We start from the raw sequence: 16,723 nt of genomic DNA, 5'->3' as shown, positions 1-16,723 counted from the left end.
CCAGTGATGAATAAGAGGTTAGGAATCCTAAAAACACCAGTAGTACATTTTCTAACAGATGAGGTAAAAGACAGGCAGTTACCAGAAAGTCTTGTGAGTCTGCTATATATTAGATCTTTTATTAGCCTATAACACTGACGACGGCATATTAATTAATGCTTGGTCTCAGAGGGCCCTGGTTAAACCTAAAAACCTACAGAAGGCTGGTATATTTAGATGCATTGATAGCTTTTGCAAAAAGAAAAAAAATAATTCCAAAAATACAGATGAACGTTATCACATGTTTTCTTAGAGATTTGTCGGCAAAGTTAGCTTTCAAGCTAGCCAGCTGGGGTCTTGGGTTTCTGTATAAAAAGAATAGCTCAGCTATGTCTTGAGGCTAATACTGAAAAGGTCATGAGATTCTCTTTCATGAAAGGAATGAAAGTAAGCTCGAAAGTACAGGAAAACATAACATTCACTATAAATGATAGAACTGATTTAGTTCTATGCTTTCCTCTGTGTGTAGAAAATGACATTGAAATACATTTGTATTTAGATTTAGGGAGCAACTTACTTTCTGTCTCTTCACCAGTTTATTATTTATTTCCAAACCTTATTATTTTAAAATGCTATAGCACCCAAAATATGCTAGTCCATTTCTAAACACAATCACATAATGGATTTTTTCTATGATGAGCAAAGCAGCCATTTGAAGTTCATTCATTGAGACCCTTTGGCCTTTAGAGCATTTAGTGAAGGGTTTGTTTTGTTTATTTTACAGTTCAGTGGAATGGAAAACAATTTTTCTTAAGCATTACTAGAGGCCATCAAACAGCGAGAAGGAATAATTTTTCTGCTACTGCATGTTCAGCGGAATTTAAAGGTATCTATTAAAAAAAAAGCAGGTGTAGTGATAAACCTAGATTTCCCCCCTTTTTTGAAAAAGTGTAATTATACTCATCAGACATAATGATCCGCTATTTTCCCCATCTTGCTGTTGCTCAGAGTGTAATGAGAAAAGGTTGCTGATGCTGGGTGGGTTTGATTATTCCCGATTTATTCTTGTTTATTTCCTACCAAAAAAGAAAATAGAAACCCCCACTCCCCACCCCCCCAAAAAAAAATACAAACCCAAAACACAACCAACCAACCAACCAAACAAATCCTCACCAACCAAAATAAATTATTTACTTATTCACAAAGCGTGATTTGGATGTGCAGTTTTTACATGCAAATAAAGTAATTGAAAACATACTTTTCTCAGCCTGTTGCCATAGAACTATTTAGATTCAGATTTTGATTACTTGAAAAGGCAATAGGAGGTCCTGTTTTCATTCCTTGCTTTGTGTTTTTCAAAAACTAATTTTCATAAGACATTACAAATATTATTAAGTGAAGGCAGGAAACAGATAAATAGAACTGTTTTGAACAATAATGAGGTAAAATGAGAAATCAAATGATTGATGATACAGTCATTCAGTTCATGCAAGTTGAAAACCTGGCACCTAAAATTCTATTGAAGTCAACAGCAAAAATCTGCCTGAACAGCAACTGAGAGTTACAGCTGCTTCATGAGAACACACTTCAGTTAAGTTATTCTGACTTTAAAACCATGTAGCTACAAGCTGCATCTAAATTAAAATTGCATTAAAAAGAACAGTCTTTAGAAGCAGCTTGTAGAGCTGAACTCTTGTCTGTCCCTGATACTTTCAAGGAAGTAAATGGTATTTGACCTTTAAAGCAGTTTGGAAAAGGACTCTAGAAAACGTGAAACCTCAATTTTGAGTTGAGTTTGGCACATAAGCAGTGCAATCCCACTGAATACTGGCAGGACTTGATATTCAGGTATCCCTTTTAGATGCTTAAAATGTTGATGTCCATCCCAGGAGAATGACTCAGGCAAGACAAGTTAGAATCTCAGTCCACTTTTCCTATGAATAATATACAGGCATGAAAGAGAGGTAGCTTGGTGCTTATCTTGAATGCTCAGACATGTCATGATCATGAAAAGGTAAACAACGTACGTTCTTTGGAAAGCAGTGAAATTATTCCTTTTTATACTAGACACAATAATAGTTGCTCTGGAGGCAAACCAGTGGATTGAATACCTTCTCCAAGAAGGATATCCTAAACATACTGGTATGGAAGAGCTGCTGAGGCTGCCTGCTGTGTTTACCTCTTCCTAATGCCTTGTCAGAACTGCAATGGTTCAGAGTGAGGCTTCCTTTTGTCTGCTGTCCTTTGGTCTCATGACTCTCTTGTTCCTGGCTAATTTTAGATCCAGCTTTTCCAAGTGCATTTCACAAAATCTAGCACAGGATTTTAGAATAGAATAGAATAGAATAGAATAGAATAGAATAGAATAGAATAGAATAGAATAGAATGGAATAGAATAGAATAGAATATTCCTGTTGAAAGGGGCTGAGAACCATCATCTAATCCAGCTGTCTGATGAATTCAGGGCTGACCAAAAACTAAATGTTGTTAAAGGCATTGTTCAAACACCCATTAAACACTGACAGGTTTGAGGCATCAGTCACTTCTCTGAAGCCTGCCTCAGTGTTTGATCACCCTCCTGGTAAAGAAGTGCTTCTTAATGTCCAGTCTAAACCTCCCCTGGTGCAGCTTTGAGCCATTCCCACACACCTCATCCCTGGATCTCAGGCAGAAGAGCTCAACACCTCCCTCTCCAGGTGCCCTCCTCAGGAAGGTGTAGAGGACAATGAGGTCAACCCTCTGCCTCCTTTTCTCCAAACTAGACAAATCAAAAGTGCTCAGCTGCTCCTGATGGCATATGCCTTCCAGGCCTGTCACCAGCTTTTTTGCTTTCCTCTGGACTCATTCAAAGTCCTTCACCTCTTAAATTGTGGGGCCCAGAACTACACACAGTACTCAAGGTGAGGCCACATCAGTGCTGGATACAGTAGGAATACAGAGATGACTCATACAGTCACCTGTCCTGACTGCCTGGTCATGCTGTGTTTGATGCACCCCAGGATGAGTTTACCCTTTTGACTGCCAGGACACACACTGCTGGCTCCTGTTGAGTTGCTGTTGACCAGCATCCCCAGATCCCTTTCTGCAGGACTGCTATCCAGCCACTCCTCTCCCAATTCCTAGAATTGAATCCCAAGGAACACCACTGGTGACTGGGTGCCAGCCAGATGTAGCCCCATTCACTACAACCATTTGACCTTCAGCCAGTTGTTCACTCAGCACACTGTAAACCTATTCATCCCACAGCTGGCAACTTGTCCAGAAGGATGTTGTGAGGGATAGTATCAAAAGCCTTACTAAAATCCAGAAAAACTACTTTCACCAGCTTCCCTTCATCCATTAGGTGGGGATATCAAATTAGTTAGGACTTTCCTTTTGTGAATCTATGTTGACTGTGCCTTTTTGCTTACATGCCTTTCAATAGTACCTAGTATGATCTTCTGTATAAGCTTTTTGCCCACTCTAAAATTCCTGCTGAGTTTTTAGTGAGTAAGGTGTTAGAAAGGATTTCTGTTTTGACCCAGGGTGTGTGTTCAAAACTTCTGACCTGCTAACATGTTTCATCCTTCATGACATTTGCCAGAAGTCTGGAGTAATGTTGATCTGTATTCTAGCAGTTGAAGGACTCCACTGGCAAAGCCACTGTTCTCTGGAGTCTTTTCCCAAACCTCCTTAAAGGTCAGAACCCTACAGTGTGACTGGGAATTTTCTCTACTTTATTCTTTTTAAGTTAAAGGCAAATTTAATAGTTGCTACTATGGATGACGCTGGCTATTTTTTGATTAGTGACAGTTTTGTTGGTGGAAGATTTCTAGACATAGAAATGAAATTGATATTCAGTTTCTCTTAATAGTTAAATGCCTTGAACATGCATTTTCAACACTGGAAAAAAAAAAGAAAAAAACAACCCCTAGTTCATTTCTGCTGTAATACAGGCAGTATTTTTCCATTTGTTTGTTTATTTTTGTGTTGAAGACAGGTGCTTTTAACAATGCATAAAGTGACATTTTCAGACTCTGGAACTCATTCCCTGCAGCATTAACTGTCTGTGACTATTCAAAGGTGACTTTGTATAGGGTGAGGTTAGCTTTTTACTACTTTCTAGCCTAATATTTCTTATTTAATGTCATCATTTTCTTTCCCTTGGATTCTTACTTTCTGTTTTAAATTGCTATAATGTATTTGCCTTTTTATTTTCTCCCTTCTGAGCTTGGATCGGTGTTAACTGGAGTTTTCTGGGGCTTCTAGAGCTTTTTAACAGATCAGTTAGACACCCAGATTTCATATTGGAAGGTCAATCTCAGTGAGATTAGTCTAGCCTTATTTAAGGCATCTATAATGGAACTGTCAAACTTCAAGCTGTCACTGTAAAGTCCCACCACAGTTAATGAGAGAAATAAGTATATCCAAAGGGCAATTCATGTGACCTGTCACATGCACCTGTCTCTGGATGAAAACAATTGTCTCTTGGAGATGCCTGTTTCACTCTGGATGAATTTTACTTGGTGCGTCTAGGCTGTAATTTTTCTTTTTTCCTGTGCATCTGAGAAATTTGACTTAACACTTGTTTGGTGTCTGTGCACATTTTTGTTGCCTTTATGATATTTTTTTTGCAAGTGAAGGCTAAAGTAAGTACTCAGTTGCGTTTCCTGCTTCCTTTGGAAAGAGAAAACCATTATTTTTAAGCACTTATTTGAAGAAATGAAAAGTCAAAGATAAGTGATACCATAAGTTATATCTTCATATCAAAGCTGTGATATTTATTAGACATCCAATAACTTTATTTCGTGGGCTTTCTTCAGTGTCCAATTAATATTTTTTCTTCTTCCCCTTTCTACTTTCTTATCTATAATAAAAAGATGTGTTAAAATGAAGGAAAAGCTTGCTGCTGTGTAGGTCCAACCAGACACTCTTATACCCTGTCTAAACAAGCGTTGTGCAGATTTTTGTGAAACCGACTTTTAAAATATTACAAGAAGATGCATGTTCCCAAGTGATGCTCACTAAGAAGCTGTTTGAAGGCCCACACCACTTTTTTTCTAAAAAAATGGTATGGGATATTGGTTATGGTAAGGATGAATCTAAAAATGGCAATATCCCTAAAATGGCAATATTTGAATAAAATGAATGTTGAAATGGAGTACTAAATTGCTTGCTTATAATATATTATTTTCTAGCTGAAAGTAGCTGTAGCACACGATCTTGTTTTCCTGAGCTATTGTCAGCTGGGAAGAGAGCCAGATGAAGGACAAACCCTTACAAGTTCTGTGTTTAATGGGGCAATCCATAGCCTTTTGCTGTGATGTGAAAGGCTGCAGTGGGCTTCAGTCCTAGCTCTGAATGGTCCATGTTGACATCTTTACCTCATGGCATTTGCTGCTGCCTTTGTTGACGTCTGTGATGTTGCTGATAGGATATAATTTGCTACAGCTGGCTTAGGTGCAAAACCGCCACGGGCAAAGCTTTATGTCTTTCCTTAGATGTGCCATTTCATTGAGTGTCTCATCAAAATCAGGCAAACAAGTGTGGAGAGGGTGGGTACTCCTGCAGGTGTAGTGCTCTGCAAATCAAATGTATAGAAACAATCTATTGTCCAGAGCTCTGCTTGTGCTGCCATACACATCAGAGCTCGACAACAGAGGGTTTCATTTGCTCTGTTTCTACCTCTTCAAGATCAGAAGAGTCTTGAACACACACCTACTTCTAAAGCTCATTATTTTCTGCTTGAATCCTAAGTAGGTGTGGGGTAAGCAGAATACAAACATAAAGCATAATTAGATGCAAGATTCTGGTCAGGATTTAGATATGACTTGATTAAATCAGAGTCCTTTGCTAGTACAAATGAATGGTACACTGAGAGTCCCATTATTTAAGGAGTTTTCAATGCCAGTTTTAAAAAATAAGTTCTCTCTATTCTTTGGCATCATATCTTAGCTGAAAACTTTCATCTTTAAGTATGTTCAGTAGGGTGGATCCTCAGCTGAAATATACCCATACCCATGACATTCCAGTCTCTGTGATGTAATTACATCACTGAATGTCATCTAAGGATTGGGTGGATAAGAGCACAGGACACGACTAAGAGGCACATAATGTTGCTCATGTCCTGATCATCACTGAATGAATTCAATAGACAATCTGAACTAGAAGGATACAACTTTTAGGCTTAAAAAAAAAAGGAAAAAGAATGCATGAAGGTAAACTTTTCTGCATTCATTACATTGCATTACATATTAGCACATTAATGGGAAACCAGACGAGAAAGTTGTTATTGTATCTTGTACAAGAGACTTTAATGATAGTCAATAGACTATGCTAATTCCAGTGTTAAACTTTCAATAACAGTGAGCTTATGGTTTTCAGTAATCAGTGACCTACACTGAGTTGTGAGTGGTACCTTAACATTGAAGAAAGGTCAGGAGACTATGTGGAGATTTTAACTGTCTGGACAAAACAAGCAAGGGTCTTACTTTTACGTGAAAATATGGTGCTCCCTAATGGGTTGGATAACAGGTGTTGTTAAATGAGTGGTGCTGGATGAGTGACATAGAGGATTTTGAAGGCTGATTGAAGCTTAGACATGCTGGACATGTCATTGGCAGTCATCATACAGAAGTAACGAATGATACTGATCTCTTGCCTACTGGGAGGATCTCTAGGGTTGCCTGAGAAGCCATCAGAGCAAGCAGAAATCTCCCTTCCTCCTATTTACTGCCATGAGCTTGAAAAAGAAACATACAATTTTGTCAGTGTTCATGCAGCCAGCTGCTGCAACTAACACCAGGACATTCGTATCAGTAGCAATAACACAAAGCCCCTAAGGGCTCCCCAGTGTCTTTCCTCTTTTATGGGCTATGGTCTGGGCATCTGACTCTTCCATTTGGCTTAGAAAAATCATAACAGGGTCTTACAGGCAGCTGGACTGGCACGTGTTGGCTGGGACCTGCAACAGGCCTGCCAAGCTCCTCACAACACGTCTGCCTGTTTGGCTCCCAGTTCATGTTCTCTCATTGTGGGCTGTGCCTACAGTCCATGTATCCACAGCGTGGCTCCTCTACACCCCACTGGCACCAGGATGGTCTGATCTGTGCCTCCTTTTGCGACCCCACGCTCAGCAGATCTCCCATAGCAGGGGAGGTGCACAGAGCACCATCACGGCCCTTTCTCCATAGTGTGACCAGGCAAATTCCATCTTTTCTTGCATGCAGCTCTTCCTCTGGTCCCTTTCTCTTTACATCACATGACTCAGTAAGGTGATGTCTCAGGTGAGATGAGTTTATGTAAGCAAAGGCATACACAGCTTTCCAGCTTCACCACCACAAAGCAGTGTTCCTCCTTCAAGCTCATCTGAGGTCCATGTTTGCTCATCAGAAAGCGAGGAAGTAAATACGGAGTGCAGTTTGGAGGTGCTGTTAAAGAAATGCAGGTCATGATAAACCAGCATCAAAAGATAATATGTGTTCCTAAGAAGCTGAAGTCTGCAATATCCTTATCTCAGTCTGTAAAGAATTTGTATCTTAAAAGAAGCAAAGTATGTGGATAAAGAATACAGAACTCTTCTTTCAAGCTTATGTTGTTAATCAATGAGACACAGCAAGGTGAAGGACAAGAGGGAGCTAGATGAAAAAGAAGAAAAATATGGAAAAGCAAATGCCTTTGCAGCTGATTGGTTTTATTTCTGACTTTGGAAGCAAGATCATCTGCTATCATTGCTAACACAGTCAAGATGAATTCAAAATATTCTGCTACTTGTCTTCATTGTTTCGAAATCTTTAAATGACCCTGTGAGAGGCTGCTTCAATCAGAAAGACTATAATTTCCTTTTCTGTAGATACCTAGCATACCTAATGTTTTAGTAATATTACCTTGTCACATTTTAATCTATGTGAGGGGTGTTGGTTTCTTTGTTTAGTTTGCCTTTGAAACATATTCTAGCCTAGTTTGCAAAGCTGCAGGGCTGCATAGACAAGGGAAATGTTTGTCAATTGTCTAAATATTTGGAACTGCAATATATACATTCTTACTTCTGCTTTTCTGGGTTATTTTTTTAAATGCAGTGCTTTTTGCTGTTACTGTTGCTCTGATGACAGCAACACTTGAAGCTGTTGGGGACATTCAGTTATCCTCACTCAAGACACAGCAATAAGAGAAGGTTAAGATAAAGTGACTTGCCTAGATTAAAAAAAAAACAAGTAGCAGAGTTAACATTAAAACTCAAATATTTCAAATCAAAATCAAAACCTAACACATTGTGTAATAGGCTAAACAATGATGCTAAGTAATTTAAAAATATGTCATACTTGAATCTTCCTAGATTATATTGTGCTAATCTTGGCTGACAGAAAAACTTGGAAATATGTTAAGAGAAAGCAAAACAAAACAAAAATGCACAGATGTGGTAACTGTGACTTGGTACTAGTAAGACCTTTATCTCTCTCTATATAGGAAGATGCTGACTGAGTGAAGCAAAACTTCGCTCAGTAGTCCCTTAGGAAGTTAGAACTCTTTAAGCACTAAAACACTTGAATAAAATCTGAGGACAAGTACCAGTGCTCAACAATGGAAAGCACTACACATTTTTTCATACAGAAAGGGCAAAATGTATTCTATGCTAATTTTGTTTCATATCAAGGAAAATAATAAACAAATTATGCATATGAAATCCCAAGGGCAGGTATTCAGTTGCTGCATATTTACTTTACTGGAGTTAAATTATCTGATACTTCTGGAGGTTCTGACCCTAAAATGTTAAACCAGACACCAGTCTCCTGCTTTCATGAGCAATAGCTTCTGTTGAAAAAAATCTTGGTTTTAGTTTGTAGATGTATTTGCATTCTTCATCTTCTTAGGTTTTTTCTTTCCATCCAGCTGCTTCTCTGTGCTATCTGATATAAAAAACTGAAGATTTTTAAATTGCTCCTACCTTTTGCAAGCAATGCAGCTATTTCCTGTTTGTGCAGATAAAACATTTTAGTACACAATTAGACCTGAATTTCAATACTGAGTAGTTTTCCAACCTTGTAACCCTATGTTCAAACTAAAAAAATACAATTAAAAATATACCCTGAGAGAAAAGTCAGAATCTTTCTGGTGTGGATATATTCTTCTATTCCAGATTGTAGACCATATAAGTCAAAATAAATTGGAACTCAGGTATGATAAAGCACATTTCTGTGTATTTTTGCATGTTTCCACACATTCATGTGTCTAGTTTAAATTCTGTAAATTGTCTAAGTTTTTGGCTCTAGGTGGTTCTTCCAGAGAGTTAAGACACTGTAACACAAATTTTGGGGACATTTGAGGAAGCTATCCCACATTTGAGAAACTGTTTCTTGAAGCTGTTCAGTGGAAAACTATTGAGATCTCTCCAGACCTTAGAATTCAGCCCATGATCTACTGGATCACTGGATGATAAAAGTAAATAAGTTACTTAGCAGTTAACACAGAAGACTTTGCAATTTTCCCTTCCTAAGGGAATGTACTGCTCTATATTCATGATAAGGAATAAGTCTGGAGGAAATCCATGGTAATATTAATTATTTTTAAATGTGCTTTGGGTTTAATATTGTATACCATCTGGATCCAGATTCTCTGATTTAATATTGTGTACCATCTGGATCCAGATTCACTGCTTGAGAGAAGGTGTATAGTTATAAACTCCATCTTCACTATAAGATTTACACACTTTATTCCTTCACTTTCATGACACTGTAAAATTATCAGTTTCCAACTTAAAAAAAAAATGCAGGCCATAGTTGAACGTATATGAAGTCAATGCAAATTCTCAGTGAACTCTGGATCACATCCCCTGGCCAGACCTTAAACTAGGGTAAAGATGCTTTCAATCACTGATGACTCACAATGCCAAAGAAAGAGAGTTGTTTTTCCTTTTCCGCTGCGCGGCTCTGAATGCCATTGACAGCCAGCCCTGCAGAGAGATGGAAACAGAATGCAATCAGACTTCCAAATCTTCCCTTAATGCAGTGTCTTTCTTTGGAGCTTTTCCCTGTAGGGTACCTCTCAGATGGGGATAAGTAATGCTGTTAGTACATAATCCAATCACTGATGCAGATTGCTCCTAGACAACCCTGAGCAGTCGATTTTTTTTTTTTACTTTATAAAGAAAGTAGCTTTTCTGCAGTAAGAGAGAAAGGATGTGACTTAGAAGTCATTTATGGTATAAATAATTTTTGTTATATATTCTCTGCATATGATAAAATTGGAAGTTTAGTTCAGCATAAAATATTAGAAACTAAAGTGAAAAAATGAAACATTTTAATGTTCAGACCAGAATGCCCGTTTGGTGCTCTCTTCTCCCCATTGCATTGTGCAGTCAGTCAGGGGTGTATGCTTCTCCCTCTTATTCCCAGGCTGAACTTGTTTCTGGGGTTGCCAAGGCAGAGGTCTCATTCTGGGTATTTTGCTGCCATTGATGTGCTGTTTCCCCTTTTTCTCTAGCACTGTACCTAATATGGTGTTATTGGTGGTATGATCTGCAGACTGAGTTACCAGACTGAGACTTTCTAAATGTGATGTGTTTTCAGCCCCACATCTAACCTGTTATTCTAATTCACATAATCTTCCCTACTTCCTTCTCCCTCTCATGTTTCTATCTCTTCTATTTGACTGTCAACTTTTTTTTGGCATGGGATTTTATCTCCTATTTGAATATATAACGCTTAGCACTCTGGAGGGCTGAACACATCTAGGGACCTTGTAACAAGCAGAAAATAATGGAGTGGTATACCATCAACCCAGTTTAAACATTTAACTTTGACCTGCTGAAGGAGTTGTTGAAGTTCTCTATAGAGGCAATAGGTGGTTGACTTCGATACTCTCAATGTTGATGACCTTCAGGGATTTGAATTCAAATCACAGTATCTAGCTCTCCAGGCCCTCCAGAAACATCTGCCTCTACTGTTAAAACTGTATACTTATAAACGGGACCCTCTCCATAAATACAAAATATGTATTGTTGCTTCAGAAGAACTGAATCACTCAGATGTTATAATAAATGCATGTTGTCCTGAAAAATTCCTCAGGATTATTTCAAAATGGTACATTAATACTTCCCATTTCCACTAATCTAGTTTATGTAAAATTTTGGGTTTGTTTGTGTTTTTTTTTTTTTTTTTTTTTTTGGTTGGGTGTAACATAATTCTTAAGCAGATGTCTAAATTGAAAAATATATTGAGGACACATGGAAATCACATTATTTACATCCCTAGAATAATTTTTATTAAGATAAAATATTTTATGTGACCATAATATTTTCATCTCTTCTTTCTTTCTTGATCAGTGGCTTTTAGTGCTGCTAGGGAGAGGTCCAGTTTTGCAGGGATGGATTCTGCCATATCTTACATCAGTACCAATCAAGTGTCTTTCCTATTAAGAAAATGTATGAACAGATGATTGAGGAAGAAGACCTGGCCTACCTTTTTTTCCCTTGTAGATCACAAAGTTAAGAAAACCCACTTTTGTCTGATTTCATTAAGCCAGGCTAAGTCAGATGCAAAACCAGAAAACAAAGAGTGCAGACTGTATTACAAGGTAGAAATTTTCACCATCTCTTACAGGACAGAGCTACTGACAGATTTCATATGGACTCGGTGCTTAATGGAGGTGAAGAGGTCAGTGGAGGCTGGCTATTTCTTGTCTTTTTCTTTTTACAGAAACACAGCAATGATCTCATTTTCTGCTACTTGCATTGGCTGAAGGGGGCAGGAGATGTCAACATTTATGAATTTCTTAGCAGATTTGTTAAAGTTTTTGATTGCCTTGATATATCTTTTTGTAACTATTGTGAAAAGTGAAAGTGCTGGCAATTAGAGTTAATGAGCATTTCATTTTTTTGTGATAGTTTATTTCAATTAACTTTGCTGTTTTCTTCTTTAAGTGGGGGAAATGTTCTGGAAAGCTTCTGTGGTAACACATGGAGCCAAGCTTGCTTTCTTCAGCACTGGCTGAGAACAGACACAACTTGACCTTTGCAAGAAGAGAATATGTTATTCTTAAAGAATCCTTCAGCTCTCTGTTGGCTTGGCTGCATACATTTACATGTTTCTTCAGACTTTTGTCACCAAAGACTTCTCTATAAGTGGACCTCTCACAGACCTGACATCACACTCATTTCTACAGTCTTTCCCATATGGGTTGTTGTGATACATAAAAGTTACAGAACTAATCAATCTCTCTCCCTCCCTGCTTTTCTTCCTTGCTTCACTCCATTCATCCCTCTGCCCATCCTTCTGTCCTTCCGTCCCTACCACATTCCTCTATACATGTTGGGAACAAGGAAACATGGTTGAACTCGATAAATAAATGTAGAGGTGATGTAACAAACCTGATTCTCAGAGAACTGATGAAACATGGAGCATGAGTGTTGATAACTGACAATTGATTGTGTTAGTTTAACAGTAGCAGTTTCAGAAAAGTTCTTCTCCTTTTGAGATGAATCAATGAATCTGAGCATGAAAATCAATGTGTAAATGCAATCACCCTGATCCTGCAATTGTGTGCCTGTAAGGAATATTGTGTGTCTGCACACAATAATTCTAGCCAAGGACAAGTTACGTGTAACATTTGACAACACAAAGACTGGACTTCTAAAATAAAGTTCTAGTCCTGTATGTCACTGCATCTGTTCCCTACATGTTTTTAAATGTTTGTTTTCATGGTCTCTGCTCATTGTTCTGGTTAAATAATATTCTTTCATGCTTCTTTATTAAAACAGATGGCAGATTTCTCAGCACTGAAATATTCAGTGCCTTAAAAATCCCAGACTGACTAAGGTCAACACAAGCTTTGTGGGACTTGTTATAACTATTTAACACAATAATAAACTGTATCATGGAATGCTAAGGCTATTATTATTAAGACTATCATTTTTATTTACATGTCATTAGACCTACCTAGGTATACTATAGGCAAGAAGCTTGATAAAGTGTACAGCAAAGCTCCTCAATTAAATAAGTGCTTCTCTTCAGGTCAGGGATCATAAAATGTTCTGATGATCTATGTCCCCCCAGAATACACAAAGATGTCTTACCATGTTTCTTTTAACTTCTCTGGCAGAAACATTGTCTAGCTCACTTGAAATTCTTCTTCCCAAGCTAATAATTAACATTATTGTTGACTTTCATCAGGAGAGCATACAGTCTGCCTTCTGGAATAGGAAAATCCTCATTTACCCACATATTTTTATCACTGATATTTTTGTTACCAATTCACTGTTGACTGGAATAATTTCATTAGCACTTCTTGAACACAATTTATAATCACACAAACAAATGTGACAGATTGGTTTTATAAAGTTATCATAGCAATTTACTTTATCCAAAATAGAACACTTCTCTATGTTAGGGGGTTAATCCATTACATTCCTATATGTTCAATACTTCCTGCAGTTCTAAAAACCCCATTTCAAATAGATTATAAAACAATCTAGGAGGAGGTAAATAGGATATCTACAAGGACAACTGTAGGCATGAATTCCATGTATGAGAAAAAAGAGAGGACTGAAAAAGATGGTACTCTATAAGATCAAGAATGTTGGTGTTAAAGTGAATGCAATGCACAACTCGAATGTGTTCATCTTTGCCAGAGGATGTTCTGAAGGTCAAACAAATAAGTGGAACAGGATCCAGAGCTCTAAGGTGAATCTACCTAAACATTTTCTGTGTTCAAGAGTGTACCCCAAACACCAGGGAGATTATAATCTCAAAAACCAAGTTTGAACAAGAACCAGAATAGTTCTGTAAAATTAAAGAGTTCTGAAAAATTAAAGTGTTTACAAAGGTGACTACACCAGAGAGAAATGAAACAAGTTCATAGACACATCTTCACCTATTTGTTGTGGCCTTGCAGGCCAATTTCTTGCTTCCAAACTCATTTATTAACAACTTGATTTTCTGATTGCCACAAAGTCTCCTGTGACTTTCAGGTTTTGTTGTTTTCTTTTTTTTTTTTTATCTGAATGTATCTGTTTCTACTTCTCTCAGCAGTTTTTCTGGCACTTTGTCAATCTACGGACTCTCATCTCTTTCCTGAATATCACCCTTCATTTTCTTGCCACATCTTGAACTTTGGCTTCATGAAAGCTCCATTGCTCTCCAAGGGCACGAGGTACAGCCAGAAATCCCAACCTGGCCCAGACCATTTTTGTTTCTGTTTTTGTTTTTGTTTTTGTTTTTTTTTTTTTAAAAAAAAAGATATTTGAAAAAGAACTGTCAAGAAATATACAAAATGGGTGCTATCACTGAATGCATAAGAGCATTCAATTCACCTCCTTCTTGTCTCATGTTTTTAGTGACATACACTGCATTTACACCTGGAAGTGTAAAACTCCATGGAAATGAATACACTGATCTCTCTTTGTGAGAATACTCCAAAAGAACAGGAACTGCTCTATTCTTTAGTTATGTATATATTTGTAAAGAGTTATTGACCTTTCTTCTCCCAGCATAGTTCATAGGGAAAGCAGTAAACTGACCATCTTGATCAACTTTTGGCTGACTTATCTGGTCATCTCTGGATCACTGCCCTGAAGCTGGTTATTTTCTTTTCTGCGTCTACAGCACAACATAATAGCAAAAAGAAAAAAAAATGGGTTACGTGCATTTCACACACACTTCTAAACTAGCAAATAGTTTAGAAGCCAACTAAAACAGAAGGTGAATTTTCCAGGCTTTATCACTTAGATGTGATGGCTAGAAGGCTGTGGAAGATTTCCCTTAAAGTGATTGGAGGCTTTTTAAAATTATTATTTTTATTCACACACACACTATGCTGCAAAGCAAAACAAAGCAAAAAAAACCACACCACAGCAACAACAAGAAAGCCAAAGCAAAAAAACCCTATCAAAATCCCTGTTCCCCAAGCAAGCCTTGAATCCAGGAACTACAAAGCAAACTTCAGTGCTCAGCTCACAAATTCCTACAGGGTTCGAACAGCCCAGTTTTCTAGGTGTAGATAATCAGCTCCTGTTCTCACTGAATCAAAGTCTCTGTGTAACTAACTGTGAAGTATTATTGCCAAGTCTGTGAAAGGAAGAATCTTCTAAAACCTTGTCTGTGACTTTGTTAGATGCTCCCCTGGCTTTGCTCTTCATGACTCCTTCTTTATGCACTTCTTTCTTCCTAGTCATACCCTGTTAAATGTGAAGCTGCATCTGAATGGCCAAATGGGCACATATATGAATGGGACAAATGAAGCATCAGACTCACCTGATTGTGTACACATGAGAAATGCCACACTAAGAAGAATTTAAAGAACCCTAGAGGAATAGTTTATATTGCATAAATCAATGATGATAAATCCAAGTAAATCTTATTTTAAGACTGGAGTTAATTCAACGGGCAAATGGTCTAACGAAAAAAACAAACAAACAAACAAAAAATCCATGTGTAAGTTTTCAGTTATTTAGCTCTGTCTTATGACTGAGTTGTATGTGTGGGTTAGACAATATGAGAGACTGACACTAAAAAAATATCTCAGCCTATAATGAGGCTAATCAGCACTGCTGTTAAATTAAATGAGTCTTTCACAGTTTATTTTGGTATTCAGTTACCCATTTTTGCTCATATACGACAGCATTTTTCCATCTTATCTATAGAGAAGGAATCTATCCTTGAGCTTTGAGATGATACAGCTCTGAATAGTGCAGCTGAGTCCTGATTACATCATCTATGATTATGGTAAAAACAGAATTTCTCTTTGCCAAGACATTTCCATATTTCAAAAATGTTTTCAAACTAAATGGATACAAAATGTTGATGTTTCCTGGAGAACAGACATTCACAATAATTTGTATTAGAAAACACTGACTAACCATGATGATAATGACTCAAGTTTTTAAAATTTGTCTGGAGAGCCTCAAACAGCATACAAATCACCTGTTCTTCTACGTTATCTAATACAGAGTTGTACTAACTAATTAATAGAAATATAAATTGAAAGTCAAACCACAATGAAATAGACGTAAGTTCCAAAATTTAATATTTTCAGGTGCAGATCTTGAAACCTATAGCCAGGAATATTTTGATTTAGATAGAAAGTAGTAGCTAATTAAAGACACATTCCAAACCATTTCTCATGTTGAACACTTAAAAATACTGTTGTACTGAAGCAATTTTCCCTTTAAAAATGTTGTGAAAATGTGCCATATCATCAAAGATATTTCAGTTTTAACCAAAGATCCTTCGGAAAGGTGTTGAAGTGCTGAAAAGTTAGGAGGAGAAAAACACTTTGATGTGCAGTTCATGTTCTGGTGTACTATTGTGGGATATAGAAAATCCTCTTTGTCAGGTAAAGTATCAATGAAAAATTGGACCAGGCACATTTGACATTGCTGTTCCCAGAAGAAGGCACCACTCACTGGTTTTCCCTGAGACTGCAGTGCCTGTGTCTAATAAAAAATGCTGGTTTCATTTAAAAGTGAAAGTTATCCACCCTTTCTCTGTAGATTAGAAGTACTAACAGATAGAGCTTTCATTAAGCACCTTTCAGTTTTCCACTGAAATGCTATGATTGTGCTACTATATATTTATAAAGTCTATAGCTTATATCTGTATATCTCTAAAGAGAATTAAAAAATTTCTACAAGTAGAACTCATGGGATTCTATCCAAGTATTTAGAAGCATAGCATATGGTTAAATTTAAGTTAGCAAATACATTCATCCTAATCCATAGAAATTTTCTAACATCCACCTTGAATCTTTACTACCACAGTCTATCCACTAAATG

The sequence above is a fragment of the Nesoenas mayeri genome, assembly GCF_963082525.1.
Source record: "Nesoenas mayeri genome assembly, chromosome: 3".
Taxonomy (NCBI): Eukaryota; Metazoa; Chordata; class Aves; order Columbiformes; family Columbidae; genus Nesoenas; species Nesoenas mayeri.
Note: the sequence above shows the minus strand (reverse complement) of the source record.